The sequence below is a fragment of the Schistocerca gregaria genome, chromosome 5 (genome assembly GCF_023897955.1).
Source record: "Schistocerca gregaria isolate iqSchGreg1 chromosome 5, iqSchGreg1.2, whole genome shotgun sequence".
In the NCBI taxonomy this organism is placed as follows: Eukaryota; Metazoa; Arthropoda; class Insecta; order Orthoptera; family Acrididae; genus Schistocerca; species Schistocerca gregaria.
The window spans coordinates 549,721,540-549,739,926 of record NC_064924.1 but is presented as its reverse complement, the minus strand read 5'-3'; the positions used below and the strand labels follow the sequence as shown (position 1 = coordinate 549,739,926).

The 18,387-nt window shown below is 43.9% G+C and overlaps 1 protein-coding gene across 1 annotated transcript in view; it reads left to right on the top strand.

Moving 5' to 3' along the window:
* Positions 1-1,267: 1,267 nt before the first annotated feature.
* LOC126272309 (uncharacterized) overlaps positions 1,268-18,387 on the top strand; it is a 1,180,107-nt gene continuing 1,162,987 nt past the window's right edge. The window contains exon 1 of the mRNA XM_049975085.1: positions 1,268-1,466. The gene's annotated coding sequence lies outside the window, so the exon portion shown is untranslated. The remainder of the gene's footprint in view (positions 1,467-18,387) is intronic.

Here is an 18,387-nt window from a genome sequence, read left to right as displayed (position 1 = left end):
GGGTAAATTATGCAGCCACGAAAGTCTTTGGTCACTTACCTAATAGCATCAAAAGTCTGACAGGTAGCCGAATAGCATTTAAGATGAAATTAAAAGAATTTCTTAATGGCAAATCGTTCTACTCATTAGATGAATTTTTGGATATAGTAAGTGGGTAATTTCCCAACCTCCACAAAAAAAATAATGAGTTTCATGTAATATTTTGTCTAATGTAATATCTTGTATGGACACCTTTTATTGACCTGACACGTTCCACATCATTACGAAGTGTCGTATTCATGATCTATGGAACAAGTACTAATCTAATCTGATCTAATCTGGACGTGTGAAAGCGACGGAAACAGGTTTGAACGCGTACCGATAGACTTTTAAATTGATTTTTAAACAATTTCCTGATGTCCAAATTCAGTTATTTAAACCAACCATATTGTTCAAAAAACTGTAAATGTCTATTTAAGATGAAAAACAAAAAATCGTTTTTTGGAGTGGATTCTCAGGCAGCTTACCTTAAGGCCGTAGCTACCATACTATGTGATTTCTGTTCTTTTCTTTAAAGTCTGGTTAATTTCCTGTTGTTGCCAAAATACAGCATACCCAGCGAGGTATACCTTACTGCTGCTCTCCTCCTGTCCAAACCTGTGACCAGCTGCGTAGCACAAACTGTCTCTTTAAAAGCAAAGCAGCCAACTCCTGTTTTGTTACTTTTTTTCCGTCGTTGTCGCGCGCGCCGCCCTGAAACACGTGTAGCAGTTTAACGGACCATCAACGTTAAGCGCCCCCATAATCGAGAAGGAGTTGGCGTTTTTTTGTAGTGGAAGGTTAAAATTTATTCCGTGGATCGAGGCCACGCGGGCCATTTGCTCTGTGCTGCGCAGTCTTTTGTCGTAAAAGCTCCCTGCGCTATGAGCCTCCCCATTTCCCCCGGGTGCAGCACGCCTGACATTTCTGCGACGAGGTGCGAAAGGGGATAAAAACTTCATGGCAGCAGTTTGCCAGCCAACGAGTCGAGACGAAAAGGCTGTTTAACCTTTCGATCATTTCGCCGTGCAATTAGATAGCCCAGCGTGGCATTTGACGCTGTCGGGTACCAGCGGGGTGCGAAGTGCGTCCGAAAGTCTGGAGAGCGCGCCGCCGGCGGTCGCTAGCGGACGCAGTTGGCCGCGGCGGCGGCAGATGGCAGCGCGTCCGCCCGGCCCGGCTCCTGTCGGATGTCAGCTGTCAGCGGTGAAGCTGCGGAGAGCAGCGCGCCAGTCCGTCTGTGGCTTGCTTGGCGAGTGTCTTGCCGCGGCGTGCAGACAGCGGGCCGTGGGTCGCATCCCGCCGCCAACTCTGAGTGTGTTTCCGCGTCTCTGTGTTGTGCCGCGAGTGCTGAAGCTTCCGCTTGGTGAACTTGCTAGGGACTCCCACGGTAACGTGTTGTCTGGGATCTGCTCAGCAAGAGACCATACGGTGACACTGTATGAGAGGTAAGCGTTTACTTATTTGACTTTGTTTACATAGTAAAATAACAAACCAAAACTTACCCGGAGAGAAATAATTTTACAGTACATGCACAACGAAACAGTAAATAAGCAATCCGAAGATCTTGTTCATAAATGAAAACAATAAATAAACACAACTGTTTGCTGAAATTGATCAAAATATTATTTCCTGCTATCCATCTTTACATCACAACTACTGAATATTTGCGAAAAAATAACAATCGGGATTCGAACCGTGAAATATCTCTTTCGGAGACAAATTATACTATTTTGACATGTTACACGTATTTATTTTAGTGTAAAGGTCTCAGCAGCTGTTGAATTTCATTATAATTGCTGCTGGATTAAACTTTATATGTAGTAAATAAAATTATTTATTACGAGTTCAGGTAAACGTAACTCATCCCAAATAACTGAGCATTAATTTCGTTCCTGCCAAATTTTGTTACCTGTTCTTAATGTATTTACAGTATCACATATAATATGAGTTAAAATACAAATAAGAATTCGAGAACTTTTGAGAGAAATTTGTAAATTTCTTTTTAAGTTTTAAATTTTGGAAATTTTTAATGTCTTATGGCCTTGATGCATTAAATAATTAACGATTTTCCCAGCCAATTGTATTTTCTACAGAAATTGTAGAAGGTTGTATTAAACCTGGAGCTGAACGTTGGCAAATAACTGCTATCCGAAACATGGGGATCATATAATAGACACTGGAACGTTCCTCAGATGTTGATGACGAAGCTCTGTAGTTGAAATGGTGAGGGGGAAAGATCGGTGTGTTTGAAGTAGGAGGATGGGGGGGGGGGGGGGGGGGAGGGGAGATGTAAATACCCTCCAGTGGATCAACTGACTCTGCCATGGAAACGGAATGTTATAATGAACTTTCTTACTCATGACGTCCAAAAGCTGATCCATCAGTGTGTAAAGTAATATGATAAATACAAGAGAGAGCAGAGAGAGTAGTGACTGGGGAGAATGGATTAAAAGAAAATGACAAGTATGAAAACGAAGGTGGGAGAGAATTTACTCCAAGGAATTGACAGACACTGAAACGGAGGGGCATGGTTTCAGCTTAATAGCATATAGGAGATGACTCCTATTTTTCTTTGTCGATCATTCCGGTTTCCTCCCCAAGACTGGTGGGGATGAGCAGGCTCTTCACCCAAGGGTAGTTCGCCCCTGGTAGCTGAGTGGTCAGCAAGACGGAACGTCATACCTTACGGCCCGGGTTCAATTCCCGGCTGGGGCGGAGATTTTCTCCGCTCAGGGACTGGGTGTTGGATTGGCCTTGTCATCATTTCATCCTCACCGACACGCAAGTCGCCGAAGTGGCTACAACTCGAAAGACTTGCACCAGGCGAATGGTCTACCCGACAGGAGGCCCTAGCCACACGGCATTTCCATACCCAAGGGTACATAATACTTAAGACCTGAAAATAACTAAATGAAGAGTTAATGTTCTGGTTTAGTAACGTAAGAACAAAGGGTCTAGTCTTGGTGAAGCTTCGCTTTAACGTTGGTTTTTGTGGAGAAGTGTAATGTGATGCGAATACATAGAAAGATAGGTCCCTTATCATTTAGCTACAAAATAGCAGGTCAGCAACTGGAAGCCGTTAATTCCATAAATTATCTGGGAGTACGCATTAGGAGTGATATAAAATGGAATGATCATATAAAGTTGATCGTCGGTAAAGCAGATGCCAGACTGAGATTCATTGGAAGAATCCTAAGGAAATGCAATCCGACAACAAAGGAAGTAGGTTACAGTACACTTGTTCGCCCAATGCTTGAATACTGCTCAGCAGTGTGGGATCCGCACCAGGTAGGGTTGATAGAAGAGATAGAGAAGATCCAACGGAGAGCAGCGCGCTTCGTTACAGGATCATTTAGTAATTGCGAAAGCGTTACGGAGATGATAGATAAACTCCAGTGGAAGACTCTGCAGGAGAGACGCTCAGTAGCTCGGTACGGGCTTTTGTTAAAGTTTCGAGAACATACCTTCACCGAAGAGTCAAGCAGTATATTGCTCCCTCCTACGTATATCTCGCGAAGAGACCATGAGGATAAAATCAGAGAGATTAGAGCCCACACAGAAGCATACCGACAATCCTTCTTTCCACGTACAATACGAGACTGGAATAGAAGGGAGAACCGATAGAGGTACTCAGGGTACCCTCCGCCACGCACCGTCAGGTGGCTTGCGGAGTACGGATGTAGATGTAGATGTAGATTTGTAGCGGTTAACCTTTCTTAGCTAGTTTCAAGATCTGGTGTAGGTGATGTTACAGCAGCGACAGTCCAGGTGGTGCTGTAATTCAGCGATGATGACACTGATTGCAGATGGGTAGACCACAGTTATTGCACCTGAAGAGCGCATAGTTTGTCGCTGGTGACGGCTGAGACACAAGGGACAAGTGGTCACGTGGCGGAAGGTTTGCAATTGACAGGTTGGCGGCGGACGCTCTAGATGTGGCTTCTGACTGTGATAAAAGTTCGAGTAGTCAATGAAGTTATGGGAGAATAATGTCTGATATTTATGCCCAACATGCTTATGTTTAAAGCGAGGATGCCAAATAAGGAGTAAGAGGGCCTAGCTTATCCGTCAGAGGGAAGTGGATTTGCTTACTGGTGTGACCCAATCGAAGGTTGGGAGACAATAAGAAGAACCGATGAGGTCATATGTTATTGTTACGAGCCTGTTGGTATCGTAAACATTATGAAGGGTTGAGGGAATGTAGAGGTGTTACAGTGGAGAGAAATGTCAATAGACCAGATGGAAGCAATCAGTCTGGACTAGCACAAAGAGGTTTCGCTGTTAATTTTTCATATGAAGTGTGGTGCTGTTTATCAAGCTCTACATTAGGTTGGGACAGTGCTAAGCTTGATGGACTTCAAACAAGGGAGAAATTGAGCGGGTTTCTGCACTATTGCGTGAGATGTTCATTGTGTACTAGACACTTAAGACTGGGCTAGACATTTTGAAGGTTCAACTTTGTGACAGGTGTGAAGTGAGTGTGGAGGTGATGGATTTCCGAGCACTTGGAGCCGTTTACGCGAACGAGCACAAACGAGGACAGAGCGGTCACAGAGCCGGGCAGGCGGCAAGAGGCCTCCGTCGCGGTTTCGCTAGATCACGAGTTGCGCAGCTAGAGGAAAAAAGGGCCAAGTGGTCCACGGAGAAAGGAAGAGAGGGGAATCCGTCAATGCCACCAAGTCGCGAGATATGCATTACGGTCGCGATTCGTTCATACGTCGGTTGTGTCAGCCTCTGATGACGAAATTGCCGTGTAGTCATTTCCTTTTTGTTTCCATAATACATCTAGTAGACAGAGGTAAGACAATGATAGAAACACTTCATAACACTGCAGCTACGAGCATGTCGGAGAAAATTGTATACAAACAGAACATGAAAACATCAAAACAACAACAACAAAAATTCGTTAGAATGGATACTAGGAAATGGGTTAGATAACACCACAAGTAAAGAAAGATTAAAGAAAATAAAAATAGAATACAAACATACAAACTTATGCAATACTCATACAATAAAAGACGATTATCGTACCAGGCGAGAAAAAAGACACTATGCAGCAGTAGTTTAACCCAAGCATCGTACAGATCTGAGTGCTCTACGCCGAATAAAAGACTTGAACAAGAAGAGCTGGAAAGGAAAGAAAGGAAAGTACTCAGAAAAATTTTAGCATCACAAAAGAACGAAGTTAACAAGTGGACAAAGTGGAGAACAGAAGATATAGACAGAAATGTGCAGTCACAGACATTATAAGGAAAAGAAGATTAAAGTTTTGCGGTCATAATCATAGATTAAATGACAGCAGGCTAAACGAGAAAATTTTAAAGTTAATTTCCAAATCAAAACACTCCACAGGATGATTGGAAAAGATAAGAAGGGATCTGAGAAGATACCATGCAGGAAAGGGAAAATTTCATGCTACTAATCAATACCGTGAATTTTATAATGAAAAAACATAGTGGTAGTTGGTTGATAATTGTTGTGTGTGTGTGTGTGTTTAGCTCAACAGCGAAGTTAACAGAGCCCTTAAATCCATCAAAAGAAACGGAAGTGGATACAATGACTACATTGTTGTTACACAGTGAGGAGGAAAGCTCTAAAATGACACCCATTCACTCACGCCCACGTCACTCGCGCTGACCCTCACAATCAATCTGTTTCATACGCCTTAAGACGGAGAAAGGGTGAAAGGTGCTGTACTTGGGATGAAAACACAAGCAAAACAACAGAGAGGCTGAAAGGGAGGCACAGGGAAATGTGACCAGCTAACCACTTACAAAAAACATGAGTGAGACAGTCACCCTGTTAACAGAGTAAGGACATCTGCCTAAATTTTGTGAGGAGACAAGTTGAAAAAATCACGAAAAGTGAAAACTTTCACCACTTTCATTTGGTTGTTACTTAAAATGGAGGCCATTCCTATCGGCAAGACTGCCGCTGGCCTCTGGTCTGAAACTAAAACCCAGTCTAATAAAATGTGACGCACAGTGATCTGTACGTTACGCTGGTGGGTCCTGTTGCGGGAGCAAGGAGCCATCCGTCACAGGCCTGTGGCCTGTGTGAAGACAAGTAAGGAGAAGCTCGTCCCATCTGCGTGGCTGGAAGGAGGTACACCACGGGCGCTTTGTTGGTTGTACTAGACTGAGCTTACTGCCTGCCTCTTCCAGCCACTGAGTGACATCATGCCACGGCTATGGCGCTGGACACGTTTCGACGAGGAGTGACGTTCAAAGCACCAAATGGGTATCAACGTTTAGGTTCCCCGCAGCTACCATAAATCATTTACGCTGAATGACGGGCTGGTTCCGCTACCGATTTCCCGCCCCATCCTTGTTGTCCAGTCTCAACTTGCGCTCCGCCTCGTGTGTTCGATGGGACTCTGGGCCCTGATCGTCGTGCTTTGCTAATTCATCCCCGAAATAAACTGCAGACATATTACATTAAATGTAATCGCCATTGCGAATATGGACAGCTATCAGCTGTAGAATGAAATTTTGTGCCAGACAGGGACTAGAATCCGGATTTCCTACTTATCGCCACAGTTCGCCTTACCAGTTGGCTATCAGTACACGACTGACAGCCACACTTGAACTTCCATTATGTCGTCAACTATTTGTCTACAACCTGTACTCTTACATCAATTATATACACTACTGGCTGTTAAAATTGCTACACCACGAAGATGACGTGCTACAAGCGCGAAATTCAACCGACAGGAAGAAAATGCTCTGATACGCAAATTATTAGCTTTTCAGAGCATTCACACAAAGTTGGCGCTGGTGGCGATATCTACAACGTACTGACATGAGGAACGTTTCCAACCGATTTCTCATACACAAACAGCAATTGACCGGCGTTGCCTGTTGAAACGTTGTTGTGATGCCTCGTGTAAGGAGGAGAAATGCGTACCATCACGTTTCCGACTTTGATAAAGGTCGAATTGTAGCCTATCGCGGTTGCGGTTTATCGTATGGCGACATTGCTGCTCGCGTTGGTCGAGATCCAATGACTGTTAGCAGAATATGGAATCGGTGAGTTCAGGGGGGTAATACGGAACGCCGTGCAGCATCCCAGCAGCCTCGTATCACTAGCAGTCGAGATGACAGGCATCTTATCCACATGACTGTAACGGATCGTGCAGCCACGTCTCGATCCCTGAGTCAACAGATGGGGACGTTTGCCAGAGAACAACCATCTGCACGAACAGTTCGACGACTTTTGCAGCAGCATTGACTATCAGCTCGGAGACCATGGGTGCGGCTACCCTTGATGCTGCATTACAGACAGGAGCGCCTGCGATGGTGTACTCAAAGACGAACCTGGGTGCACGAATGGCAAAACGTCATTTTTTTCGGATGAATCCAGGTTCTGTTTACAGCATCATGATGGTCGCATCCGTGTTTGGCGACATCGCGGTGAACACATACGGGAAACGTGTATTCGTCTTCGCCATACTGGCGTAACACCCGGCGTGATGGTATGGGGTGCCATTGGTTACACGTCTCGGACACCTCTTGTTCGCATTGACGGCATTGCCAACAGTGGACGTTACATTTCAGATGTATTACCACCCGTGGCTCTACCCTGCGAAATCCTGCATTTCAGCAGGATAATGCACGACCGCACGTTGCAGGTCCTGTACGGGCCTTTCTGGATACAGAAAATGTTCGACTGCTGCCCTGGCCAGCACATTCTCCAGATCTCTCACCAATTGAAAACGTCTGGTCAATGGTGGCCGAGCAACTGGCTCATCACAATACGCCAGTCAGTACTCTTGATGAACTGCGGTATTGTGTTGGAGCTGTACACGCCATCCAAGCTCTGTTTGACTCAATGCCCAGGCGTATGAAGGCCGTTATTAAGGCCAGAGGTGTTTGTTCTGGGTACTGATTTCTCAGGATCTATGCACCCAAATTGCGTGAAAATGTAATCATGTCAGTTATAGTATAATATATTTGTCCAATGAATACCAGTTTATCATCTGCATTTCTTCTTGGTGTAGCAATTTTAATGACCAATAGTGTATATATTCCCATACGAAGGAAACACTTTACTTGAAAGTCGCTTGCCCAGTCTCGAGGGATAAATACCATATTGCAGTGCCTGTGTTATGCTGAATTACGATGCAGTGTTCCTTTAGACACGCATGCATGCATGCATGAATGTCTCGCCAGTACGGGAACGAGCGTAACGAATGTAGGAGTACAGGTTGCAGACACGGGGTCGACGACATACGGAAGTTTGGGTCTGGCGGTGAGTCGTGCACGGATGGCCGAATGGTGAGGCGACCGCTCGCAATAAGCTGGAAATCCGGGTTCGAGTCCCGGGCCGGTACAAATTTTTGTTGTCGTCATTCCATTCTGCAGCTGATGGTTGTCCATATTCACAATTGTCATTACATTTAATGTATTTCATAACAGCTCCAGTCGCCACAGTTCCTGTTCCTTTGGATGTGCATGCATGTCCGAAGGAACTTTGCATCGTAATTCAGAATAACACAGGCACTGCAATAATGTAAATATCGTATCTTATCATATTACTTTACCGTTGTTCATAAAGGTTTGTGTCAGTAAGTAGCTTTTTCTCTGAATACGTCATGACTGCAGTATGAATGGTACGTCTTATTCACTATCGAAGGTTTAAGTGCACCACTGCGATAGTAAACTAACCGCTTACAACGCTCTCTACAATATGGGGAAACTGAGCACATGACTGAAGAGGAGTTTTGTGAGCACGAAATATGGAAACAGTGATAATCGTGAGTCAAAGATGAGTTCGGTGAAATGTTTAATCGTCAACGAGGGAGACGCTGACCGTTATCGTTTCGTATAACAATGCCCTTCTGTGGTGCAGGAAGTACGTTGACATATTTCCTACACAAACCGCTGATCGAACTGACCTCGTATTGTTTACTTACCTCAGCTGTTATCAAAGTGAACTGGTTTTTACGCTTTAACATTTATTCCTAAAGAAGCCTTACAGTTTGCAATACAGGGTGAATAAATTTGGGAAACATGGAGAAAACCAAACTTCACTAACAACACATTCCTTTGTGAGCAAATTGTTGTCCCCTAACTAAGCGCCGCAGCCGTGTTTAATGCAAAAGAGGCAAAACCACACTAGGAGACAATCATCTCAACGTGTACCAATATTTCTTTACTTAAATATTTGTTTCGGCTATGCTCACTGCCACGAGAGTCAGTATTTCTAAGAAGTACGGATACGTCTCATACGATTACTGACGTCCGACGTCTTCTTACGACCAGTATCTCGAAGTGCATGGCCGAGTTGCCCTGTTAGAACAGATTACCTTACAGCAGGTGGACAGTACTTCGTGCAATCGACCAGGAAAGATATGAAATGGAACGATCACACAGTCTCAGTAGTAGGCAGAGCAGGTGGCGGACATCGCTTCATGGGCAGTAAACTAGGGAAATGCACTCAGTCTTCAAGAGAGATTGCTTACAAAACACTTGTACGACCCATCCTAGAATACTGCTCAAATGTGTGGGAACCTACCAAATAAGGCCAACAGGGAATATTGGCGTATGCAAAGAAGGGCAGTACGAATGGTCACAGGTTTGTTTGACCCACGCCAGATCGTCATGGACATGATGAAGGATATGAGCTTGCTGACGCTGGAAGACAGGAAAAAATTATCCAGAGAAACCCTACCCGTAAAGTTTCAGTAACCAGCTCCCAGTCAAATCTGTAGCAAAATACTAAAACCCCATGAGTACGGCTCCTACATATATAGTGGGAACAAGATCAGACTATTTCCAGCGCGGATAGAAGCGTTTAATCAGACATTATTTCGCGCTCGGCGCGTGGATGATGGTACGGGAGGAAGCCCTAATAACTGGTGCAGCAGGAAGTACACTCTGCTACGCACGTCACAGTGGTTTATAGACTATCGACGTAGATGTAGATCAAAGATACTGGCAGAAGCCAGAAAGCTATCCAGGATACAATATGTGGCTACAATAATGTGCAATAGAACGAATTAACAACGGGCTTATAGACCCAGTTGACGTTTCGTATTTGGGACAGTTCAAAGACAAAAAGGTTGCTGGATGGTAAAAGAAATAAATACAGGAGTAAAACTGACCCGGAAAAGAATTTTTGAAACTAAACTTGCGACGGTTCTAAAGCTCACTGATTACAAGCAGTGCGTGATATAGAATTTTCGCTTATGACAACGAAGCATTGACTTTCAATGCAAAAATCGTTCTAAAAATGAAAGCTTGTCAGGCGACTAACTCATATATGCGTGATGGGAATCCAGAAGTGTCACAAAAAGAAAATAAATCACTTCGTTGTAATAAAAGCGGAAAAGTGAAGCAGGCAAATATGAAGAAGATTATGTGGTAGGGTCCATTTCATCAACACTGCTGCATAATTCGTGTGTTATACACACGAAAGGAAACTTATATTTGAAGAAATGTGTGTCATGGGAGACAAATAATAGGACGTAACCTTTTGGCTGGATTGTTGAGAAAAAACTAATTCTAACGGAGAGCATACATAGCACAGAATTTCACTAAAAACAAACAGAAGAAGAAGGAAAATCAAGAAATATAGCAGGAAGAACTAGCTTTCAGAACTTAAGGACGAGGTAGATAAGGGAACATTACATATTAACAACTCGGTGACAGTAAATGAACGTGCGGGAGCGTGTTGACAGAGGTATCCCAGCCATGCACAGAAAACTGGAAGTCTTATGGCGTAAGGTCAGCTTAACTACTTGTACACTACTGGCCATTAAAACTGCTACACCAAGAAGAAATGCAGATGATAAATGGGTATTCATTGGAGAAATATATTATACTAGAACTGACATGTGATTCCATTTTCACGCAGTTTGGGTGCATAGACCCTGAGAAATCAGTACCCAAAACAACCACCTCTGGCCGTAATAACGGCATTGATACGCCTGGGCATTGAGTCAACCAGAGCTAGGATGGCGTGTACAGGAACAGCTGCCCATGCAGCTTCAACACGATACCACAGTTCATCAAGAGTTGTGACTGGCTATTGTAACGAGCCAGTTGCTCGGACACTAGTGACCAGACGTTTTCAATTGGAGAGAGATCTGGAGAATGTGCTAGCCAGGGCAGCAGTCGAGCATTTTCTGTATCTAGAAAGTCCCGTCCAGGACCTGCAACATGCGGTCGTGAATTATTCTGTTGAAATGCAGCGTTTTGCAGGAATCGAATGAAGGGTACAGCCACGGTTCGTAACACATCTTAAATGTAACGTCCACTATTCAAAGTGCCGTCAATGCGAACAAGAGGTGATCGAGATGTGTAACCAATGGCACCTCATACCATCAAGCCGGGTGATACGCCAGTATGGCGATGACGATAACACGCTACCAATGTGCGTTCCCAACGATGTCGCCAAACACGGATGCGACCATCATGATGCTGTAAACCGAACCTGGATTCTTCCGAAAAAATGACGTTTTGCCATTCGTGCACCCAGGTTCGTCTTTGAGTCTACCATCGCAGGCACTCCTGTCTGTGATGCAGCGTCAAGGGTAGCCGCAGCCATGGTCTCCGAGCTGATAGTCCATGCTGCTGCAAACGTCGTCGAACTGTTCGTGCAGATGGTTGTTGTCTTGCATACGTCCCCATCTGTTGACTCAGGGATCGAGACGTGGCTGCACGATCCGTTACAGCCATGCGGATGAGATGCCTCTCATCTCGACTGCTAGTGATACGAGGTCGTTGGGATCCAGCACGGCGTTCGTATTACCAACCTGAACCCACCGATTCCATATTCTGCTAACAGTCATTGGAACTCGACAAACTCTTGCACCAATGTCGCGATACGATAAACCGCAATTGCGATAGGCTACAATCCGACCTTTATCAAAGTCGGTAACGTGATGGTACGCATTACTCCTCCTTACACGAGGCATCACAACAACGTTTCACCAGGCAACTCTTCCTCATGTCAGCACTTTGTAGGTGTTGCCACCGACACCAACCTTGCGTAAATGCTCTGAAAAGCTAGTCATTTATTATATGACAGAATCTTCTTCCTGTCGGTTAAAATTTCACGCTTGTAGCACGTCATCTTCGTGGTGTAGCAATTTTTATAGCTAGTAGTGCATATCACCAGATGGGAGTGGCCCCACAACACGAGGCAGTTGAGGAAACTGAAAACAACATTTTCTGTCAGTCAGCGAGCAGTTTGTGTGTGATGTGACGGTGTTCTTCAATACAAAGGTCTGAAGACATGTGAATGATTCGCAGGAGACGAGACATCGGGAAACTGGACAGAGCTCGAAACGTGATGAGTGTTGCCGGGAGTTTGGTATTGCTCTCAGCATTGTTTCACCTGCATGGGGGCGTTCCGAACGTCAGACACTGCGTGTGAAGAACATGAGGTGTCGACCACAGTCAGCTACAGTAACTGATGATCGTTACAACCGACAAGAAAGACCCACGTAGAACAGCGGGCGAAGTTGCAGCGACTTTTAACATCGCTTTAAAGGCACGCAATCTGACACTCCAAAATAGCACGGCGACAGCATTGGTGTTTCGCCGACGACCAGCTATTGTGTTCATTTTCACCCACACATCGATGGCACCGTTTGCGACGGTGCCAAGAACCTAGAAACTGAACCAGCGACGAGTGAGTCGCATGTCCGTCTCATATGAGAGCAGATTCAGACCAAGAAATAATTATGTATGTACCTTCATACATAATACATCCAAATACATAGACGAACATGGTCGTTTTGGTGGTCTAGGTGTTATGTTGTGGAGGAGCATAATGGTGCAAGGACCTACCCAACTCCAAATCTTTGAACATGGTACACTTAGCAGTCAACGTTATTGTCACGTTGTACTCCTTTTCTGTTTGCATCTTTTCAGGGCTACGTTCGTCCCTCACTTCATTTTTATATATGAAATTGTGCAAGCTCATTGAACAACACCAATGGAGGTGCTCTGTCTAACAACCCTACCACAACAAAGGTCAAAATTTAATAATGATTGTGATGTTGCTCACGCTGCTAAATACTGCATTTTCGGGCAACAACGAAGTTATTATGTGGCAGGTGTCATTAGAGCACGGTTAATAAAGTCATTTCATGTAATAATGAATAAACTAGGCACTCATCTTTTCGTATTTCCCACGGTGGTCTCGTAAAATCAATGCCCAATTGGTGAAAATCTAGGTGGTGATGATTCCAAGCTCGGATACAAAGAGGCCTAGGTTTTATTCTGCTATATTCAAAAGTTTTGTAGATGCGCTTCACAAACCATTCTTGAAGATTACACTTTTGCAGGACAATGGTGATGTAAAAAGTAATCAGCACTCCGAATTTAAGTTACACTTCTTTTTTATTACTTTTGCTGCAATATCACGTAACACACAAAACATCACTTCACAATAAAAAACATACTTGAAAACATCTTCCTCACTGTTAAAGTTCGCATTTTATAAGCTGACTACAATATACGTCTTTCCAACATGACGTCCAAGATTTGACCTTCGCAAGGTCCGACTCTCTAACAACTAACCAACTGCTTACAGAGTTACAAGTACGTCAAAGATCATAGTGACAAAAGAAAGAATACACATAATAATAATATCATTGCAACATAAACATATCGATGCATCAAAGTATTTCTACATTAATGAAATCAAATCTGAATTTTGTCTCAGAAATATGTTAACTACTTTACAGAAACACAGTAAAATATTGCCGGTATTGAGTGGTTCAGGTGAGGTACCATAATGGTTACGTAATTCAAGTACCATTACATCTCGTAACGAGATGATGTTCAGCTAATGGACTGGCGTGTCCTTTCCCCCAACTTAAATGCCATTGAGCACATGCAGGGTGCATTGAGGAGCTGTATTGCAGCTCGTGCTCACTGGGACAAACCAGGTCACGCCAACCGATAGCAGCTGAGACAGCCTACGTGAGCAAAAACGGGCAGCAAGGAATCCCTTCGCTCCTGGTGGTGGCAGAAGAGTGGTTGCACGTCTCCGGGCTCATTCTGTAGGCATCCAGGAAGCCCACTGGACGAAAGGTGCTAAGTGCACCTCATCGGAGTTGTCACGAACATTGGCGCTATGGCTAACAGCGGCCAAGGCCCCACAGTGGGATTTGCAATTCCATAGAAGCTTGTAGACTGCTAGATGAGTAGATGGCGGGTCATCGTAGACTCCTTCTTGTAGCTGGACGTAGGTGGGCTGACCACGTTTGAGAAAATCTCAGCAATCAGATTTGGAGAAGTATTTATGAGAGTCCGTTGGCCGTTAGCCTCCAACAACAGCTCCCTCACCCCAGAGGAGGCAGCAGGTTGTAGAGCAGTCTTCGATGTTCATTCTGCTCTTCTTGTTTAGTCGTCTCCAGAGTAAACCAGGGCCAAGCAGTAATAATCCCTGGTGCAAAGTCAAAATCAGTTAAATAATATTTTATGTAACTAACTTTTAACTTCGTCATTATGTAAAATGTAATTAGTGACCCAGACTTGCTGACACAATTTCACATGTCTTTCGTCTAGTCCGAGGACATTAGAACTCTTGTACGTTGTTCGTCTCTCTTCTTGTGCTGACCATCTTTACCATCTTTACAGACAGATACTGCTAGGAAGCAGCTGTAAACTGCTGGTTATAATTTTCTGCTACAGTCAAGAATACATATCAGTAGAAAAGGTGAAGAACAGAAATTTTATCATTTGTTGTTGGTAGTTTCCATAAAAATATGCCATTCATAATATTCTATATATTTACTATTGAAGTGAGTGTTGCAATGAAGCTTTTGGTGTCAAATCTTTCTTGATCAGTGGTTCGATCTAAGTAACTGTGAGAGATGAATTATGCATAGTTGTAACTGATTCCACTGCCATGTCGTTGCACGCTGTATTGTTGCAAATATTAATGTACCTTCATACATTTAAATTAATGTTCCTTGAATTATTTAATTATCATTATTTATAATGTCTTTGAAAATATTTAAGATTTTGCTCATTCCTACCAAAAATCTCTTTCACAAATGTACATTGCAATTGCATCACATCACCTTTAAAAGAGAGCACTTTACAGCAAATATAATGAAAACACCACATAAACCTTACCCTTCAGAGCCACTGGGTAGTTCCTTTCACTTAGTCAGCCTCCAGAATGAGTATTCTGCAGTATAAGTAAGTCTTATCGCTTCATAGGCTTTGGTCACCACAGTGTTGGAACCTCTCTCCGTATGACGTCTTTGCCTGCATTGGCGCCAGAGCGTTGAGTGCTCTGAACTATGGCATTGCTGGACACTCTTCGGTTCTGTGGCTTCGTACGTTACTAGGGAAGGTGTCTCAGTTTTTACCCAGCTAAGCCAAGTGCATTATTTTTCAGCTTAATATTACTTTTTCAGAGCCATCTGTACTGGCTCAACAAAGTAATATATCACTGAGCATCACACTCCCATCATTATTCAAATATCAGCTCCTTCCATAGGGCTCACTACTAACTGCCTGTGCTTGCGAGGGCTGCCGGTGGACTCCTCCATTTGGGTGAGCTCCGTTAAATCATTTCAACTTTCCTACTTTTCAACCAATAAACCACAGAAGCAGAATGCAGGCATTTTCAACATCCATTGTCAGCTCCTGCTATTAGGACTCCTTGGCAAAGTGTGGTTTCCTCGAAAGTTTTATTTCCAACAGGAACTGGAAAACATGTGCCATCATTGGAAAACCCCTCAACCTCAACGCAGAAAAAACGCCACAATCTACTTAAGTCCTCCCATCATCTCCGAGCTGCACAAGGCCCTTTACCCCCATCTGTCGGTTACATAGCAGCCAAAGGATGACCACATAGTCATGAGCAGGAAAGATATTTTACATGTGGCAGGGAACGTAAATATTTTACATGACAGGGAACGTAACGATTAATAAATGTCCACTGATGACCCAAAACACTAAGACCACTGCTATGCGCTAGGTTGCGTGCCCCCTGTGGCGTTGTGGATACTTGACACAGTAAGGGAAGAGCGTAAGAGGAACAGAGACGAATGGGGAATCATTCCAGCGCCGAACGGCGAATTCTTCTGGGAAGTAACAATTTGGAAACAGCGAAACTGGCCCGCCATTCGCCTGCTACAGCCATCAGCGTCTTTGAAAGTGACTGAAAGATGGTGAAACAAAGAGCAGGCGACCAGGTGATGAACGTCCACGCCTCGTCACAAAATGTAGACGTCTCCGGCCTGCACATTCTGTGAAACAAGATGGGCAACGATTTACGGCACATCTGTCAACAGAATACAATTCTGGTGCAGATACAAGCACTTTGGAGCACACTGTCCAATGCACGTTGTTGAATGGCGGTTCTCAGCAGTAAACCCTACATGTTCTCATGTTGACCCAACGACATCGTTCATTATAACTGCAATGGCCACAAGGTCATCGTATCTGGGCATTGTATCAACAAAAGTGTGCCGTCTGGCCGGATGAGTCGCATTTCTTGTTACATCAGGTCGATGCTCGTGTCCAGATATTCTCTTATTCAGGTGAATGGCTGCTCCAGCCATCAGTGGCACTATGAACACATGCTTGTGGGGGCAGTATTATGACTGGGGGACATTAACATCAGCTTCGTTTGGTCCTTTGGTGGTAATCTAAAGCATCATGACAGCTGTCGACACATTACTGTGGACCACCTGCATACCTTCAACCTTGATTTCTTCCCCGACGGAAATGGCTTCTGACGGCAATAAAGAAAGAGTGTACGAGGAACAAAGACGAGTGGGGAAGCATCCCAGCAGCGAATCGCTAATTCTTCTGGGAAGTAAAAATTTCGAAACAGGGAAACAAGGTCAGAATCGTGTTGCGGTATTTAAGGAACATGATAGTGAACTCAAGTAGATGATGTGGCCGCCATATTCGGCTGATATGAATCCAGTAGAGCATATCTCGGATGCTAGTGGGTGTCAGTTCCGCTCTCGCAAACCACCGGCAATGTAATTTACGGGAATTTCGTGTCCTATGCGTATAAATATAGTGCCACATACTTCAGGAAATCCACCAAGGGCTTGGTGATGCTGGACACGTACGATCGCAGGTCTGTTGCGTTCCGTAGACGGATCAACACGATATTTAAGGGCCTGACATAATGTCCTGGTTCTTCAGTGTGTGTAACTCAGCTTATCACGCAAGGAAAATTTAGGTGCAACATTGTTTTGATAATGATGTCATTGGAAACAAGGCTCAAAACTAATTTGAAAAGGATGAGGATGAAAACTGGCCACAACCTTCTCACGGGAACCATTCTGCAATTCACTGCAAGCACCTCAGCAACACAACGAAAAATTTAAACCTAGATGGTCCGACAGGACTTTTAACCATGTATCTCTAGAACGTGAATGCTTTGTCTTGTCAATCTGGCTCATTGGAGTATCGAAGACGTTGGTTGTAACAGATATGCTGAGACTGAGACATGATTTGAGCACCGGATGGGATCGTGCCAGATGAAAAACTGATGGCTAAAGAAATGTGTCGTACGTCCAACCTTTGTATCTTCACAGTGAGTGTACTAATGTGTGCAAACTTAGCTCACCACTTAGTGCGCAAATGGACGAAACATCTGCACTGTCTTCTCAAGCTCAGGGTGTCAGACAGACATTCTAAATAAATATTAACCTGGCCCTGTAAGGCAGCTAATATCAGGTGCAATTCGTAAAAAAAAATCATGAGAAATGCTGCTGTCACATGCCTAGAATGCATGAATTAATAAAAATGAAAGTTTGGGGTCTATTCTAGAAAGACAAAACAGCTATTCCCTTATTTATTCGATATAAAGTATATCAACTTTTGCTTTCAGGGGGGCCAACCGGAGTGGCCGTGTGGTTCTAGGCTCTACAGTCTGGAACTGCGCGACCGATACGGTCGCAGGTTCGAATCTTGCCTCGGGCATGGATGTGTGTGATGTCCTTAGGTTAGTTAGGTTTAAGTAGTTATCAGTTCTAGGCGACTGATGACCTCAGAAGTTAAGTCGCATAGTGCTCAGAGCCATTTGAGCCATTTTCTTGCTTTCAGGGGTCAAGTGATAAACAACGATCATGTTGAATTACTTTTGACACTCAATACCAAAATATTTAATTCTTGGACATATTGAAATGACGATTATTAAAATCGTTATCTCTACAAATGAAAATTTTATATTACAGGAAATAATGATTATTGAAAATCCTCATCAACTCATTTAAATCTACATTGTCATAGCTGAACAATGCACTGACTTGGTCGAGAATAAATTTACCTTTTGAACCAATGAAAAAACTCTCATTTACTCAATGTGAGGGTAGATTAGTATCCTAGCTTTAGATACTCAATGGTCAAAGCGTACACAAGTTGGAGTGAG